Here is an 18,709-nt window from a genome sequence, read left to right as displayed (position 1 = left end):
GGAAATGCCGGTGCCGGTGCCCGAAGATCTGCCTCCTTCTTCGCGCTGGGCCTTGAGCATCTGTGCATGCTCAAGGCCTTCAGGTTCCCGTTCTCCATGCGCAGATGCTCAAGGCCCAGCGCGAAGAAGGAGGCAGATCTTCGGGCACCGGCATTTCCTGTGCGTTGGTGCCGGTGCCAAATGGGGGTAAGGAATGTGATTGGGTGGGTGGGTGCCTGGGTTATGCCGGATCGCGGCGGGGGGGGTGCGATGCGAGCGGGGGGGGGGCACGAGCGGGGGGATGGTGGATCACGCGGGGGGCGAAACGAGCGAGGGAATGGCGGATCACACGGAGGGCCTTCATGAGCGGAGGGAGCAATGCCAGTTCTTGGGGGGTAGAGCAGTGCCGCTGGCCTCGGGGGATGGGGGTGGGTGGGAACGAATCAAGCGAGTTTCCCTTAGTTCCTATGGGGAAACTCGCTTTGATATACGAGTATTTTGGTTTACGAGCATGCTTCTGGAACGAATTATGCTCGTAAACCAAGGTTCCACTGTATTACTAATAGTGATTTTAACATGCCAGATGTTGATTGGGTGTCCCTATAGTGGGGTCTCCTAGAAGTAGAAAGATCCTGGATTCTCTACAAGGAGAACTGTTCCAGCAGTTGGTAATGGAATTCAGCAGGATAGGGCCCTACCGGACTTAGCGCTTACAAACAAGGAAAGTGTTTCTGATGATAGTGGGTAATCATCTGATATCCAGTGATTCCTGCATGGTGTGGTATAAAATTAAGACAGGTGTAGAAAAGACTCATTCAAAAGTAAAAGTTCTAAACTTTTTTTAAAAACTAATTTTGTTCAGATAGGGGAGTATGTCAAACTAATCTAAACCTTAAGCTTATATATCGCATCTTCTCTATAAGGATAAAGCTCGGCACGGTTTACAAGAGTTTTGAAGAGAGGAAAATATAATAAGAAATAGTGATTGTATAGAGAGCAGCGGAATTTACATTTTTTAAAATAGCCACGTTTTCAGATGTTTTCAAAATAATTGGAAAGAGCCTAAGTTACATAGCTCAGTAATTTTAGATTGTAACAATTTTTATTAACATGAAAAAATGAAACAGGCACGCATAAGTGAATATAGCAACAACAAATGCCAACATAAAGAGAAGAACAAAGTACAGTGGCTGCAGAAACAAAGACAACCATACAAAAGCCTGTCAAAAATGCCAGCCCTAAAAAATACCAAAGCACCCCAAAATCCCGCCTCCCCCAACCCATCCCCCCAGCACCCCCCCGGCCCCCCTAAGGAAGTGGAACGCCAGGCATAGAAAAGCACAAACCTAATTCCCCCCCCCCCCCCATGGTCTGGACTCTGATGACCCTGGGACAGCAAAACCAGCTAGACATCCCCCTCCCTCTAAGCAGAACCCCTCCAACCCCTCCACAAGCCCCCCCCCCAAACCCCGACCCCAGAGCAGAGAGATGTCGAGATCCAGAACTGGCCAGGAGAAAGCCGCTTCAAGTCAAAGTGTTCAGAAGAAGGCCACGTCCCCTAGGAGACAAAGAACTGATATAAGGATCCCAGAGCAACAAAAAGCTCCGCTGACGTTTAAGGGAACCCCCCACCTCCCGGGCCTCCTGAAGAACCAACTCATGAAGAAGAGCTCTCCAATGCCAAAAAGATGGGGGAGTCGGGGAGGTCCACTGCTGCATGATACAATGACGAGCCAGGAGACACACCTTACGACACAGCCATCGAGCTCCCGGAAGCAAGGAACGAAAAGCTCCCGGTAAATCCAGTACCACCTGCTCAACCGTGCCGTCTACCGACGTCTCCAAAATCGAGCTCAAATAAGAGATAACCTCAGCCCAAAAAGCCTGAATACACCAACAAGTTCACAAAGCATGCGCAAATGTGTTCGGATCCCGACTACATTTGAGACACAGTGGAGAAGCAACACCACCAAATTTAAATAGTTGAGCTTGGGTGATATACCCTCTATACAAAATACGTGCATAACATTCCTGCAACACGGCTCCTCGGATAAGACGCGGAAAACCCGCCAGATTCCGGGAGACCTCCCAAGAAGCAAGGTCCAGATGGAGTTCCGAGGCCCAGCTATCCCGAACCCTCAGACAGTTCCTAGGAGCCTCAAAAGGAAGCAAAGCCCGATATAAAGCGGACACCGAAGTCTGAAAGGGCTCAACCTGGGCATACAGATCCCGAATACGAGCCCCCAACGGGTGCTGAAGGGCAACCCTGGGAAGCGTGAGAATATAATGTTTAACTTGACAGCGAACGTGTCCCCCCAGCCTCGCCCCAACCGCTCCCTCAGATCCGCTAAAGGTCGCAGGTCCCCATCGACGGTCAGCAGATGTTCTACCAAAAAAAATCCCAACGTCTTCCAACGACGGAAACTCGAATTGTCCAACCCGGGTACAAAATCCGGATTGCCTATCAGGGGTAGCAAAGAAGACACCCGCGGGTCCCCCTCCAGGCGCCTAACCAGACCCTCCCACGCCCCCCGCGTGGAAGCTAAAAGTATGGAGCCCCGAACCTCCCGTGGCAAGGCCCCCCCAGGCATGTGAAGCAAGGCAAGGAGAGAATACGGGGCATACAGAATAGTCTCCAGCGAGGTGGGAGTATATTGAGAATCCCCAAACATCCAATCCTTAAGATGACGCAAAAGACATGCTAAATTATATAACCCAAAATTCGGGATGCCAAGCCCACCCTGTTGCCACCCCCCCACCAGTAAATCATAACGCAACCTAGGTTTCCTCCCTCGCCAACAAAACCTAGCCAAAACCCGTCGCAGGCGCCTCAAGTCCTTCTTGAGAAGACGCAGTGGGAGGAGCCGGAGTACATAGAGCCACTGGGGAAAAATGACCATGCGAATCACCGCCACGCGTCCCAGCAAAGAAAGGGGAAAGTCTTTCCAATGATCTAACTGCTGCGACGTGCGATCCAAAAGCGCCCCGACATTCAAAGAATAAAGCCGACTAAAAGAAGCCATGAGCCGAATTCCCAGATAACAGAAGGAATCCGTCGCCCAACGCAGCGGAAATGAAGCCCCCCAGTTACTCTGCAAAGCAGGCGAAGTGGACAAAGCCTCCGACTTCCCCAAGTTCAGACGAAGACCCGCAAAGTCCCCATACTCCTGTATCGTTTCCAATAACGCCGGCAACGAGCTCTGTGGGTCCGTAAGATGAACAAAGATGTCGTCCGCGAAAGCCGCCACCTTAAAGCAAAGGGAACCGAAAATAACCCCCTGCACCTCAGGAGTCAAGTGGATCGCACGCACCACGTGATCTAAAGTGAGAATAAACAAAAGCGGGGACAAAGGACAACCCTGTCTCGTTCCGCGGGAAATATCAAACAATGAAGAGCTGCAACCGTTCACCATAAGGGCCGCTGTTGGACAAGCATACAAGGCCTTCACCGCCGAAACAAAACGGCCCACAAACCCATATTTGGCCAAGGTGGCAAATAGAAAATCCCAACGCACCCGGTCAAATGCTTTTTCTGCGTCAAAGCTAACCAGAAGCGAAGGCAGTTGGCGGCGGGCACAAAATTCCAAAGAGGCAAGAATGCATCTCAAATTTTTCTCGACCGAACGGCCCTGCACAAACCCAACCTGAGCCTCATGAAGGAGCTCCGGAAGAACACAAGCCAAGCGATTGGCCAGAACCTTAGCTAAGATCTTCACCTCGCAATTGAGCAGAGAAATAGGGGGGGCGATAGGATTCCACCCTGGCAGGGTCCCACCCCGGCTTAGGCAGAACTATAATATGAGCTAAGTTAAGGTAAGCCGGCATTGCCTCCGCATCCACCATGACATTGATCATAGCCGTAAACGGCGCAACAATATCTTCCCGCAACAACTTATAAAATTCCGCCCTAAAGCCGTCAGGACCCGGCACCTTCAAAGTCGGGCTTTGACGAATAACCGAATCCACCTCCGCTTCCGACAACGGGGCATTCAACGTCTCCAGATGGGCCTGGTCCAAACCAGGTAAATCCAAAGAGTCCAAATACAGCTCCCCCGGGAGACCATGCGTAGAAGGTTCCGCATATAGCTCAGCAAAATAGTCCCGAAAAGCCCGACAAATGTCCGCATCAGCTGTAATAGGCCCAGAGTCTGGAGATGTAAGGGCTACAATTTTCTGTCTGCTCTCTTTATGAGAAATCAGTCGAGCTAAGAGGCGACCGCATTTGTTACCATAAGCAGAAAGACGATATTTGTAATAGGCCAAACTTTTAGCTGCCCGCTGGTGAAGTTTCTCATTCAAAGCGACCTGCACGTCCAACAAGGCCTGCCGGTTGACATCAGAGGACTGCCGGCCATACCCTCGACGAAGAGCCCCCATCAGCCGGGACAAGCGAAAAATTTCCCGATCCCGATTCTTCTTGGCTTACGAAACATAACTAATAATATGCCCAAGGAGAACCACCTTAGCGGTTTCCCAAAAAAGAACAGGGTCCTCCCGGTGCTGATCATTATGAAAGCAATAATCTTTCCAGCGCGCCACCAACGAATCATAGAATTTGGGATCCTGGCCAAGCCAAAGAGGATGTCTCCATTGACGGGACTGCGAGGACTGCCCCGGGGGCGTCCACTCCAGCCACACCCAAGCGTGATAGCTCAGTAATTTTAAAGTAAAGAGATTTCCCTAATTTTCCAATATAGATAACGCCTTTTAACAAGGGGAAAGATAATTTGAGCTTTTGGATAGATCTGGTAATATCAGGTCTCACAGAGTTTCAGGATAGAGGAATTACAGGAGGAAGAGTGCCATGCAAGATCTTAAATGTTAGGCAGACACATTTAAAGTAAACCTTAGAGATTACTGGGAGCCAGTGAAGTTTTAACAAAAGTGAGGAAACATGATCACATTTGCTTTTTGCAAAGATCAACCTAGCTGCAGTATTCTGGATCTGTTGAAGTCTTTGAAGACTGTTCTTGGTTAGTCTTAGATTGACCGAATTACAATAGTCCAACCTCAAAAAAATGATTGATTGAACAAGAACAGCAAAATGTTGTTGTTGGAAGCAGGATATCACTTTCCTCAGCATATGGAGACTAAAGAAGCTTTTTTTTTTTTTACCAGAGAATTAAGATGGTCATTGAATGAAAGTATTGAGTCTATAATGACACCCAGAACTTTACTTGAGAATTCAATCTAATCTAATCTAATCTAAATCTTGGGTTTATATACCGCATCATCTCCGCAGATGGAGCTCGACACGGTTTACATGGTTAGGGAAGGAACGGAACTCCAGTGGAATTATATAAGTATGAGAGAAGAGAGGTTGGTGTGAGAGTGCCAGGAGCGGGACGGGGTTACGTTCTGGAGAAGAGCCAGGTCTTCAGATGCTTACGGAATGGTAGAAGGGGGCTCAAATTGCGGAGAGGGGAAGGGAGACTGTTCCAGAGCTGAGTGATAGCCAAGGAGGGAAGAGCCAAGTTTACCAACAAGGGAGATGCCTTTTAAGGAGGGGTAGGATAGTTTTAATTTTTGAGTGGATCTAGTGGAGGTTGGATTTGAGGAATTCCAGGATAGAGGGATAAAAGGAGGAAGGATACCGTGGAGGATCCACGTGAAGGTTAGGCAGGCACATTTAAAGTAGATCCTGGAAATAACGGGAAGCCAGTGGAGTTTGGATAGGAGCGGTGTGACATGGTCAAATTTACTTTTTGAGAAGATAAGTTTGGCCGCGGTGTTCTGGATTAGTTGGAGTCTGTGAAGGCTTTTCTTTGTTAAGCTTAGGTAAATGGAATTGCAATAATCCAATCTGGAGAGGATAATGGATTGTACGAGGACGGCAGTGAAGATCCAGATGGCAATGAAACGGACGAAGGTAGTTGATCTAGTTTTGGGCCAAGCCACAGTAGTTTGGTTTTGGACTCATTCAGCTTCATTTGCACAGTAAGGGCCCAAGATTGAAGTTTCATTATGCATGCTATTATATTCTCAGCAAGGTTTGTGAGATTTGAATCTATCTCAAGAAGGACAAAGATGTCATCTGCATATGTATATAATGTTTCAAAGTGAGATAGATGGAAAAGTTTTAAAGTAGACATATAGATGTTGAAAAGATTAGGGAACAGAGGTGATCCCTGCGGGACTCCGCATAATGGCTTCCAAGAAGATGACATGGTGCCATTCATATTGACAGTATATGAGCAAAATCTTAGGAATTTCGAGAACCAGTCTAAGACTGTAGAATCAATGCCTATCTCAGAAAGTTGGTAAATCAAGATATTGTCTTAATGGGAACATCTGGAAGAAGTAGGAAAGTAGTGGGCAAAACTGAAAGGAACTATTGTAAGGGAAGCAAACCATTTTGTAAGGGAAGTAAGTAAAAGTAAGAGGAAAAGAAGGCCGCTTTGGTTCTCAAAAGTAGTAGTTGAAAAGGTAAGGAAAAAGAAGTCAGCTTTCATAAACTACATAAGATTGCAGAAAGAGTAAGACAGGCTAAACTTTTTTGGCTTGTGAACTACTTTTAAAATGACCAAGTCAAAATGATCTACCAACAATAAAATTTTAAAAAACACAAAGCACACAGTACACAGAGAAAATGTTAATTATCATTTGTATTTGGGGTTTTTATCAGAGGTCAAGGCAGATGACTTTAAAATATGCAATGTCACCTCAGTAACAACTATACAAAAATAGACAAATATACCCCCTCCCCTTTTACTAAACCGCGATAGTGGTTTTTAGTGCAGGAAGCTGCGCTGAATGCCCTGTGCTGCTCTCGATGCTCATAGGCTCCCTGCGCTAAAAATCGCTATTGCGGTTTAGTAAAAGGGGGCCATAGTGCATAATATAGAGAGCAGATATAAATTCTCAAAACGGACATATTTTGATCACTAAATTGAAAAAATCATTTTTCCTACCTTTTTGACTGGTGATTTCATGAGTCTCTGGTTGCACTTCTTTATTCTGTAAAGCCAATATTTTTCTTTCTTTCTGCCTGTCTTTCTCTCTCCCCCTGAACCCCCTCTTTCTTTATGCCTTTCTTTCTCTCTCCCTGCCCTCCCAAGCCATCGTGCCAATTTCTCCACTTCCCCGATTCTTTCCCTTACCCCACCCCCAAGCCACCAACGCAATTTCTCCCTGCTGCTTCCCGAGCCAGGCCTGGTGCGTACAAGTGCTGGGCCCACAAGACTTCACTTCTGACGTCAATTCTAACGTCGGGGAGGAAGTTCCAGGCCAGCCATGTGAAGTTTTGTAAGTCCAGCGCTTGTACGTGCCAGGCCTGGCTTGGGGAAGCAGCAGGGAGAAAAAGATCGCAAAGGCAACGCGAGTCGATCGCGATCGACCATTTGGGAACCCCTGGGCCAAAATATCTGGAAAAATTAAGAGAAGCTGGTTGAGAAGTCTGGAAAGCAAAGATACAAATGGAAGAAAAAATAGCTGACACAGTAAAATGGGAGGACAAGTCATTTTTTAGGTATATTAGTGATAGGGAGAAGTGCAAAAGTGGCATTGTGAGACTCAAAGGTGAAGGAGAGATATATATAGAAGCTGATAAAGATATGTTTGAATTGCTTAACAAAAATGTATATTCTGTGTTCACAGCTGAAGTGCCGGGAGCAGGACTGCAGAAGGCAAATGCAAATAGTGATAGAGATGTGGTAAACCCTGATCGATTTTCAGAGGATTGTGTTTATGAGGAGCTAGCTAAACTGAAGGTGGACCAAGCAAAGGGACTGGATGGTGTATATCCGAGGGTACTGAAGGAACTTAGGGATATTCTGGCGGCTCCATTGGCTGACATTTTCAATGCTTTTATAGAATCATGAGTGGTACTGGAGGACTGCAGAAGGGTGGTTGTGGTCCCTCTCCACAAAAGTGGAAGTAAGGAAGAAGGGAACTACAGGCCAGTAAGTCTGACTTCTGTGGTAACTAAATTAATGGAAATGCTTTTAAAAGAGAGAATAGTGAAGTTTCTGGAATACAGTGGAATACAGGACCTGAGGCATCATGGATTCACTAGAGGCAAGATGTGGCAGAGTGAGGGATTTTCCCTCTCTGGGACTGCCACTGGGCAGCAGAGGGTACTATGTATTTGAGGAGCACTACAGGTCCCAGAATGCCCTACACTACTTGGCTCAGTACTGATTCAGAGGGGCGGATCTCAGGGAGGAGTATTTCTGCAAGATTTGACTCAGAGAGAGGTCCAAGGAGAAAGGATATGGCTGAATTTGGCTGAGGTAAGCCAAGCTTTATTATAATATGTGAGGCAAACGAACCAGAATAAAAGTTTGTTATACAGAATTGTGTGTTTGTGTCTTGACACTCCTAAAAATACAGGCCAAGTCTTAGACAAATCTGGTCAATTTCTTAGACTGAATGACAAGAGAATTGGATAGAGGGAGTGCGCTAGATGTGGTATATTTAGACTTTAGCAAAGCCTTTGACAGTGTTCCACACAAGCCTAATAAAATTGGGTGCTCTCTGAATGGGCCTCAAAGTGACAGACTGGATCAGGAACTGGTTGAGTGGAAGGAGACAAGAGGGTAGTGGAGATATTTCTTAGGAAAAGGATGTTACCAGTGGTATACCTCAAGGTTCGGTTCTTGGGCCTGTTCTTTTTAACATTTTTGTAAGCGATGTTACTGAAGGGTTGTCGGGTAAAATTTGCCTCTTTGCAGAAGATACCAAAATCTGCAATAGAATAGACACCCTTGGTGGTATGAATAACATGAGGAAGGACCTAGTGAAACTTGAAGAATGGTCTGAAATGTGGCAGCTAAGATTTAATGCTAAAAAATATAAGGCCATGCATTTGGGCTGCAAAAATTTGAGAGAATGGTACGGTTTAGGGGGAAAATAACTTTTATGCATGAAAGGAGCGGGACTTGGGAGTGATAATATGTGATGATCTTAATGTGGCCAAACAGGTCAAAAAGGTGATGGCAAAAGCTAGAAGGATGCTGGGGTGCATAGGGAGAAGTATGGTTAGTAGGAGAAAGGAGGTATTAATGCCCCTATATAAGACTCTGGTGAGACCTCTGTAAGGTTTTGCAGGGGTAGTGTTGCAGCAGACATGTCCACAAAATGTAAGGTTGTGACCCTACAATCTGCCAGAGGTCCTGGGCTCAGTACCCTCAGGAGGCTCAGCAGAAAGTGAAATTAATGACAATGACAGCCAAGAGTGGTTGCATAAAATATATTGTGTAGAAATAGGCTTACTATAACAGAGATGCAATGCTTATAAGAAAGAAACATCAAAAATATGCTTGGTACTAAAGTAGAGAAAAATATTCTATTATAGAGATAGAAATAGGCTTTACAAATACGGAGTGTACAGTTAGATTCAGAGGCTGCTTCTGTATGTGTAAATGAGAGAGAGAGAGAGGACAGTTTTACCTGCATGAATGTGTGTCTGCCTTAGGTCTGAATGATGGGTGTATGGGTGTGAATAGGCAGAAAGAGAGGAAGAAGCCTGGGAGTCCGGAGAAAGAGAGAGAGAGAGAGAGGGTTGGGGGGAAGTGAAGAGAGGAGGCTTTTATAGATTGGAATCTTATTTTACAAAATAAAATCTATTGTGGTTAAGTACCCATATCTGTCTGTAAACTTTTTGAAACAATAGTAAGGAAGGTTTGAAAGACTGTAAGAGATAAAAGAGAGAAGCTGTCCCTCATAGACTGGATTTTCTGCTATTTTCCAATATCTTTCTGTGACCATGGCTTTTGAAGGACACTAAGGGCTAAATTCAGGTCTTTATCTGCCGTCATCTACTATGTTACTATATATTAAATATTGACCATTTGGGACTTTATCTGCCATCATCTACTATGTTAGTATATATTAAATATTGAACTAAGGCCAATACTGGGCAGACTTGCATGGTCTGTGTCTGTCTGTATATGGCCGTTTGGGAGAGGATGGGCTGGGAGGGTGTACATGGGCTGGAGTCAGTTTTGACGGAGATTTCGGCAGTTAGAACCCAATCACAGTACTGGGTAGAGCTTTGGATTCTTGCCCAGAAATAGCTAAGAAGGAAAAATTTTAAAAATTTAAATTGAATCAAATTAGGTAGACTGGATGGACCGTTCTGCCATCATCTACTATGTTACTATATTCATCAACCTGCCTGATTGGGCCCGATCCGAGCAGGTCTGACAAATTCTGGAAGCTAAAATATGCAGATGGGGGCGATCGGAGGAACGCCCCCATCTGGCGGCACAGATCGCCGTTGTGCGATCCACGTGCAAGCGTAGACCATCTGTAGATGGTCTGCGCATGCCTGTCCAAGCCGCAACCTTTTTTATTTAAATTTTAACTTTCCATATTTTTTTTTTTACTAGTTTTTAGCCCTGCGAGCCCGTGGTTTTAACCCGCTTTAAACCCGCGGGGTTAAAACCACAGGCTAGCAGGGCAGGAGAGATTCGGGAAAGGGCAGGAGTTTATACTGCATAAGATAAGACTTTTCACAGCTACAGGGAGTCATGAGATTGTGCTGAATGAAGCAGTGTAGGGCAGATCAGGGCGGCATTCAGGAGACATGGTGCAGAGCAGGGCGGCATTCAGGGCGAGGCAGGAGACAAGAGATCTGGTCAGAGCAGGAGAGTTTGCAGAACAGGGTCAGAAAGATGTTTTTATCTGGTCCCCAGCAGTCGCTTCTTCAGGTGATCGGCCAGCCCAGTTGGATGTGAAATTTTGTGTTGTGAATCAAGTCCCTGTCTACTTTGCATGTGTTTCACCTCATTTGCATGCACGGATCAGAGGATGGATGACAGAGAGGTAAGTAAATCGGGCCGGAGGGAAATTTGGTCGCTAAGGGGTCCCTGCCGTGATAAGTTTAGTGGCTGCAGCAGGGAACCCGTGTCCATCCCCCTTCCCTCCCGCAAAGTTGACTGGCAGGAGGGATGCCCACTCCCTCCTGCTGGAACCTCTCCTGAGGATCCCCACTCCCTCCTGCCGCTGGCCCCATCATGCCCCAAAGCCTCCCAAACTCTCCCAGACTTCACCTCACACTCCCCAACTGCACCCCTGACTCTCCCCGACACCCCAAGATCCCCCTGACACTCCCCCAAATTCCCCCAAGATACCCCTGCCGCCCCTGAGCCCCCCTGAATGCCCCCCATATTTGATGGCCCTCAGAGCCCCCCGTACCTTTATTCGATGGCCAGCAAGAGGGATGTGTGTTCCATCCTGCCGGCAGGCCCGCCACTGCAAAATAGCAGAACTTCACCTTCCCGGTGCATTCAGGGAAGCTCTGGGGAGGACCATAAGGCCCTGATTGGCTCAGATACCTAAGGCCCTTCCTTCCCAATATGTCATCCATGGGAGGAGACTTAGGGATCTGGCCAATTGGAGTCTTAGGCCACTCCCACTGCATCCCAGAATGCACTAGGAAGGAGGCCTAGGACTCCAGTTGGCCCAGGTGCTTAAGGTCCTTCCTATGGGGGCCTTAAGCATCTGAGCCAATCAGGGCCTTAGGCATCTGAGCCAATCAGGGCCTAAGACCCCTTCCCGGTGCATCCTAGAATGCACCGGGAAGAGGAAGGACCACCATTTTGCAGTGGTGAGCCTGCTGGCAGTAGAGAAGGGCATCCCTCTTGCCAGCCATCAAATAAAGGCACGGGGCATTTGGGGTGGGTGGACTCGGGAGTGGCAGGGGGATTTAGGCTGTCAGAGAGCATCAGGGGTGGAATCGGAGAATGTCAGGGTGGAGTCGGGGAGTGTTTGGAGGCTTTGGGGGATGATGGGGCCAGCAGCAGGAGGGAGTGGGCATCCCTTCTGCCAGGGGATATCTCAGGGGGTGGGAGTGGCGGTAGTAGTAATTCAGCACTCCTCCTGCTGCAGACATTCAGTGGAGGGGAGGACTTCTGGAGTTCCAACAGGAGGGAGTGGGCATCCCAGCTGCCAGAGTATGTCTAGGTGGTCTGGTGGCAGGATGGAGTGGGCATCCCTCCTGACAGTCGACTTTGCTGGGGGGTGGGTTCTCTGCTTCGGCCACTACACTGATCAAAGCAGGGAGAGTCCCTTGCCGCAATCAGCTCAGCGACAATGCAATTCTCTTACTGGCGACTGTGACATAGAGGCCAGTTAGAGAATCAGGGTGGTTAGGTGGGGTTAGGTGTCTGTCGGTCAGGAGAGACATGATTCTATATAGGATGCCCATATGCAATTCTCAAAAGCCGCTTAGGCAGCTGCTGAAATTGGGCATGTTATATAGAATCCAGCCCTATCTATCTGTGCCAGAACTTGCAGCTGGGGCCATTCTCTTCTTTAAACGCTGGACCTTTGCATATCTGTTGAACCTCAAGGCTGTGCCAAGGATTTTTGTGACTCTTAAGCACTGAAAATTTAGACGTAATTTAGGGCATTCTAAGGCAAAATAGTCTATCTGCACTGACATCCCCCAAGATCAGATCTGTTTGATATAATCTCCCATAGGCCTTTGCTGGCATTGGTTAGGCCTTTGCTGGCATTAGTTAGGCCAGGGGTGGGCAACTCCGGTCCTCGAGGGCCGGATTCCAGTGGGTTTTCACGATTTCCCCAATGAATATGCTTTTAGAGCAGTGCATGCAAATAGATCTCATGCATATTCATTGGGGAAATCTTGAAAACCCGACTGGATTCCGGCCCTCAAGGACCGGAGTTGCCCACTCCTGGGTTAGGCCAACAGAAAATGCTGACAGCAAGCCTTGTAAAGCTAACAGTCTCTATCTCATATGAGCAAATGGTGCTCTAGAAAGGTTAAAGACCCAAGTAGAGTGATGTGAGTGACCCCTCTTGGCCACAATTGGTAGCAGTGGTTGCTGTTGGCCCAAGGGCTTCATCACAGTATATTGTTGGTTGATGTTACACCCTACAAACTTCTGAAAGAGGCTGTTTTAAGAGTGAGGTTTGTTCCTCTAACTGTTATGGAATACACAAATCTAACCCATCTGAAGATGTTCAGGAAGGTAAGAAACTACTTGCTGTCATTGTCAGCCGTTTTGCCTCCCAAATATAGCATATTTTCATCTAAGTCTGTGTATTTCCATGGCTCACATTGGCATGGTATGGGGAAAATGATGAGTACTGGGAGAAAAGGGAGAGCTACCTAAAGAAGGAAGGCAGGAAGAAGAGAGCAGGCTACACTAGTGATGAAAAGAGGAGAGTGACAGTGTGCACTCTTGCTAATTCATGGGGATGTGTTGGGGCACCATGAGACAAACATCCCTTACTGCTGCTTATTTTAGTGGGGAAAAAAATTCTTCACTGTCCAATAAGTTGGGTTCTTATCAGTCTATTTTTTTGAGATAACCATAATGAATATGTATAAGATGAATAGATAGATACATATATGTAAATAATTATGCTAATGTATCACAGCCACCCATCCCCACCTTTAAATGAAACAGTCAAATTATGCCTATGTGTAAGAGGAAGGAAAAATTATGTTCCTACCTGTTAATTTTCTTTCCCTTAGACGCAGCAGATGAATCCAGAGACCAATGGGATAGCTCACATCTACCAGCAGGCGGAGATAGAGAAACTGATTAACAGGTGGTCCTATTGGCTGGTGCTCCTCCTGTTTATCCAGTATAGCTCCTTGCCCAAGCATCCGTAATCATCAATAGGCATAGCATGTAAAAAACTTCTTTCCCATAACAAATCTCAAAATGCAATAATACAGAAAACAACCTGCCATAATAACAAACTGCGAAAGTTGCAAAAGAAAAAACCGAGAGACAATATCCAGAAAGGGTGGGGCTCTGGATTCATCTGCTGCGTCTAAGGGAAAGAAAATTAACAGGTAAGAACATAATTTTTCCTTCCCTAGCAACAGCAGCAGATGAATCCAGAGACCAATGGGATGTAGCAAAGAAATCCTCAATCTGGGTGGGAAGCAAACGCCGCCTCCGCAACAACCGAAGCACAAAACGCCCCTACTGCATGCGCCCCCACATCCAAGCAGAAAATGTGAAGAAAAAGCACTCTCGGAAGACCAATTAGCCGCAAGACAAATCTCCTCCAAGGAATAAAACCTCTGGGCTGAGCCCAAGAAGTAGCCATCGCTCCGGCGGAATGGTCATGAAGTTCTTTTGCCAACCTCTTCCCTGCCAGCAAGCAAGCATAAAGAATGTCCTCCTGGACCCATTGAGTGATGGAGGCTTCGGACACCGCCATACGTTTGAGGTGTCCCTTGAAGAATACAAAAAGGAGATATAAACAACTAAAAGTCGTTAGAAACCGAGCTCGCGGAGAACGCTACGTACGTATCAAAAAATGCAGTGAATAAAAGCACTGCTCCCAATTTCTCCTCCCAGGAAGAAGGAAGGAAAAGCGAGCATGACATAAAAGAAAAGACACCCCCCTAGAAAGAAATAGTGGTACCATCCGAACTGATACCCCATATTTCGGAAATCAGAAATAGGAATCCCCGTTAAACAAGGCCTGCAACATAGAAAACTGCAGAGCTGAAGCCAACCCCATGTTCAACGGCACAGCCCTTTAGAGTCCCAAAAGACAAGGATGAAATGAAGCCTTCGGTAAACTGAGAAGAAATACGTGAAGATTGTACTCCAAACCGGGCTTTCTAAGAGGCGCATGAATATACCGCACTCTGTTTAGGAACTGAACTACATGAAGCTGAGAAGTAAGCAAAGAGCAACATACCTAGCCCTTGTAACAAGCCAAGAATGGCACTAGAAGCTGAAGGGAATTGAACGCTAAGCCCTCGGCAATACACTTGTGCCAAAAAGGAACTCTGGAGTGGTTCAAACGTTAAGAAGCACCCAAGAAAGGAAAAACCTCCAAAAGGAAGCAGAAGCCACAGGAGAAGACTTCCGTAGCACCTGGATAAGAGAAGAAACAACCTGCTTCACATAACCCTTACACATCAGCCAAGATTTTTCAAAAAACTAGGTCGTAATACTAAAGTAGTACAAATATCCATGTTGATCGGACCCTAGGCGAGCAAAGCCGGAGATACCAGGAAACTTCTTAGTCCGGCTGTCGAAAGACTCATCAAATCCGCATAGTAAGGATGGCGCCGCCAATCCAGAGATTCTACAAATACTGTGCCCGGAAAGTGAGCTCGAGATGGCAAATCCAAGCCATCATCAGCCAGCGGAAAACACTGAAAAAGAAGGCAGAGGTGAGAAAGGAGCCATGCAGCTACCCCCTCTAACTCCCACTCCCTGGGCCCGCCGAAGAAGCTAGGAAGCTTAGAATTGAGAGACGAGGCCATGAGGTCTAAGTCAAGGAAATCTCACGTCCATAAAAAGAGCTAGAACGCCTGAGCCACAAATCTCAATATCCAGGATGCAGAAGATTACACTATTACTAACATGCACACTTTCCAGAGCGTACACAGCGCTGTACACTGTAACATACAAGAAATGGGCCATGCTCAGATTCCGTGGAGAGAAAGTCTATCCAAACTCTTATCCTGATCCATAAAAGGATCTGCCAACAGAAGACGAAGATGAGAGTCCACTCATTGAAGCAGACCAACTTCACCTGCCAACTGAGTACAACACCTACTGCCCAAGCTGTAGAGAAATACCCCCATCCTAATACTGACCAAAAGGACCCTCAGCGGCAATCCGGAAGAAAGGTAGCCTGACCCTGCTCAAGAGTAGAAGAATGAACAAGTACTGAGTCACCTTTGAAGACCAGACTCCTGGAGCTGAGGATGGAAGCCACCAAGCCCCCCAACCTGACAGCCCAGGAAAAGAGAAATCGCGCTGAGCCACCAAATCATACAAAGCGATGCAGGAGGAGCATACCAAATAATTGGAGCCCTGAGATACCGGGAACCACCGGAACAAAAGCGACTGCTGTAGCGTAAGAAGGGGAAAGCAAGCCGAAGTTCCCAGTGGAGTCAGCAATATGGATCCCAGAAACTGTACAGAATCCCATACTCTTGGTCATGGTAAGCAAAGAAGAATACCAATCTGAGACTGAGACCCCACGCCCAAGTCTCCGGAAAAAAACCCATGTCTCTCCTATATGAAGAAAACATTACCCCGATATACCTATAAATAGTACAGGAGAAAAGAGCGCTGTGCAAATTCGAAGATGCACGTGTAAAGAACTGAGGAAAAGATACCATCCTTTTCGTGTCAGTCAAATGGCCCAACTGGAAGTCGTCCGAATCAAGCAGGCAGTCAAGAAGAAATTAGATGAATCGCCTGGTAGTGTCAAAACGGTACCACCGCCCACATCACCTAAAACGTTCGTGAAGCCTTGGGTAGGCGAAATGGCATGTGCCAAAACCGAAAGCGCTGCTCCAAGAGAGGCAGGCAAACCAAGTGCCGATTCGGAGTCCATAGAGAAAATGTAAATATACTCCCAGGTTGTCTGCAGAAATGTGTAACCCCAAGAAACTAATTCAGCAGAATGGGATCCAGCCTGCCCAATGCCCCAGTCTCGGGCACCATGCAGTAAGTGGAACAACGTCCCTTAGTTCCCGAAGAACTACAAGAACTGTCCTGAGGACCAGTAACACTGAAAAGGGAAACACAAAACATAGAGATTCCAAGAACGAACTGGAAACCTGAGGATGCAAAGATGCAAGCATCCTGAAAAATCTTCACAGCCCCCTGACCTCACATTATAGCGTCTTCTCCCTCATGAGAAAGCCTGAAGAGTCATTGGAAGAAGTCAAGATCCCCTCAGAATGAAGTGCAGAAGGTCAGGGAATGGCAGGATGAGACTGTAGGATCTGCAAGAAGATTCTCCTAGGAAAAATCAAGTTTCACAATGTAAAGAGGAATATACTGGAACCATGAAAACAGTACTAACCCCATGCAACATGAGCAAAATACTTATGTCCTTTAAAGAGAATACGTACTAGACTCAATCAAGATGCTGCATCTACCGCCCCGTGGAAAACAACAGCATCCTTACAGGTATCAGACAAAGCTCACATCGCTAATGAGAGCTTCAGGGATGAGGCTAACAGCCACATAGCGCGTGATCCTCCACGGGTTTGATAGAATAGGTAACTGGCTCCTGAGAAACCAGCGTGATAAGCATGGAAATCTGAAGTCCAGGCCCCCTCAGAAATAGAGAAAGAAAGTCCTGGCCGCAGGAAGATGCGCAGTGTCATTATGCCCATAGAGACAGCTCGAACTTGGAAACTGCTTGTACTACCTTTAGGCATATATATCCTGTGCCACTACTAGACACCTGCAGCTCAGCACAGAAGCCCAAATAAGGACAGTTACCAACAGACAAAGGCTCAATCTACAGGGACTCCAAGAGAGACAATGAGATACCTGTGTGAAATACAGGGCACTATCTTACTGCTGATCTCACCGTGCCGTGAGTTGCTGTATGTCGCCCCCAGTCCGGAGACAAACCGAGACTGGGTGACCTAGCCCAGGTCAGAGTCTCTCTGGTAAACCCCTTGAGTGCTAACCCCAGAGTCCGATTAAACAAGCAGCTTCCTTCAAGGGAGTACAGCAGGAACACAGACATAGACATATAAATCTGCCCAAGCTTGTCCCAAAGCTGGTGAAACACATACAACTTGTCTGAACCGGAAAGGAGAGAAGCCCCGGCATACCCTGACCAAAGTCAGCTGGAAACAAACTACCGGAACGCTGCAGCTCTCCCGTCATCGCCGGAGACCCAAGCGCACGCCTGATTCTCGTTGACACGTGGTCGTTGCATCAACGCTCCTAGAAACATAGCCAGATTCGAGCCCCGCAAAATTTACCCTGCCGCGGCTTGCATAGAAAGAAAATCAGACTCGGGGAATAACCAGAAGAACGGCCCACAGCGCCGGAAAAAACATGTCCCATCTCATGCGCGCTGCTATAAACCGGCACCTGCACAATCAGCTGCACATGGCCGTGACAAACACCGATGAAAGAGAGCCTCAGAATAAACAGGTCTACTGCTGCACTGAAACCCAACAATGAGAACAAGTATGAGCATGAAATCACATCGCTACTGCCGCACTGTAACCAACAAGGAAACCAAGCGCGTGCATGCAAAGGGCGGGAAGTCCCGGCTCCCTCCACGGATTTCTAGTCATAAAACTTAGCCTCAATAAAATATCCATACCTTAAATGTACGATGACCGAACCCACAGTACTAAGACTCCGAAACAGAACCTGAAGTTCAAACAACCGTAAAAGCCAGACATACTCACAAGCTGGTTGTTAGGGCCGGTTGAAGCCAGTTTGCAGCAAAAGCATGGCAGAATGTAACAACTGTGGTCTTTTTTTTTTTTTTTTTTTTTTTATACAGAGAAGGGAAAGAAGAAAAAAAATTGAGACCCAGTCAGACCCTCTATCACTGGAGGGAGGGTGAGGCAGGGACCTGGGGGGGCCCAGGTGTAACCCCTAAAGCCAGCACCGTTCAGCCGGACACCCCTGTCTACTGAAGAGAAAATCTCAACAGGAGAAATAGCATTGCCAGCTCACTGAAGAGAAACCTCAACAGGAGAAAATAAAGTTCCAGTCACAGCCAGAATTCAGGAGCTAGTTGAATAGCGACCTTTTCCTGCTGGGAGATAGAGAATACTGGATAAACAGGAGGAGTGCCAGCCAATAGGACCACCTGTTAATCAGTTTCTCTATCTCCGCCTGCTGGTAGATGTGAGCTATCCCATTGGTCTCTGGATTCATCTGCTGCTGTTGCTAGGGAATGTGGAATGCATGGATTGTCTATGTCAACAGCCTTCCAGCACAAGCTGGTAGGTCTCAGCCCTGACCTTCCTACAAACTGTAATATTTAGCTTAAAGTAATTTTC

The 18,709-nt window shown here is 47.0% G+C and overlaps 1 protein-coding gene across 1 annotated transcript in view; it reads left to right on the top strand.

The window, feature by feature from the left end:
- Window positions 1-18,709, top strand: part of TF (transferrin) — a 587,202-nt gene that overhangs the window by 416,183 nt on the left and 152,310 nt on the right. The window lies entirely within an intron of this gene.

The sequence above is a fragment of the Geotrypetes seraphini genome, chromosome 9, assembly GCF_902459505.1.
Source record: "Geotrypetes seraphini chromosome 9, aGeoSer1.1, whole genome shotgun sequence".
Classification (NCBI taxonomy): Eukaryota; Metazoa; Chordata; class Amphibia; order Gymnophiona; family Dermophiidae; genus Geotrypetes; species Geotrypetes seraphini.
The sequence above is the reverse complement of the archived record's forward strand: the minus strand, read 5'-3'. Positions and strand labels throughout refer to the sequence as shown.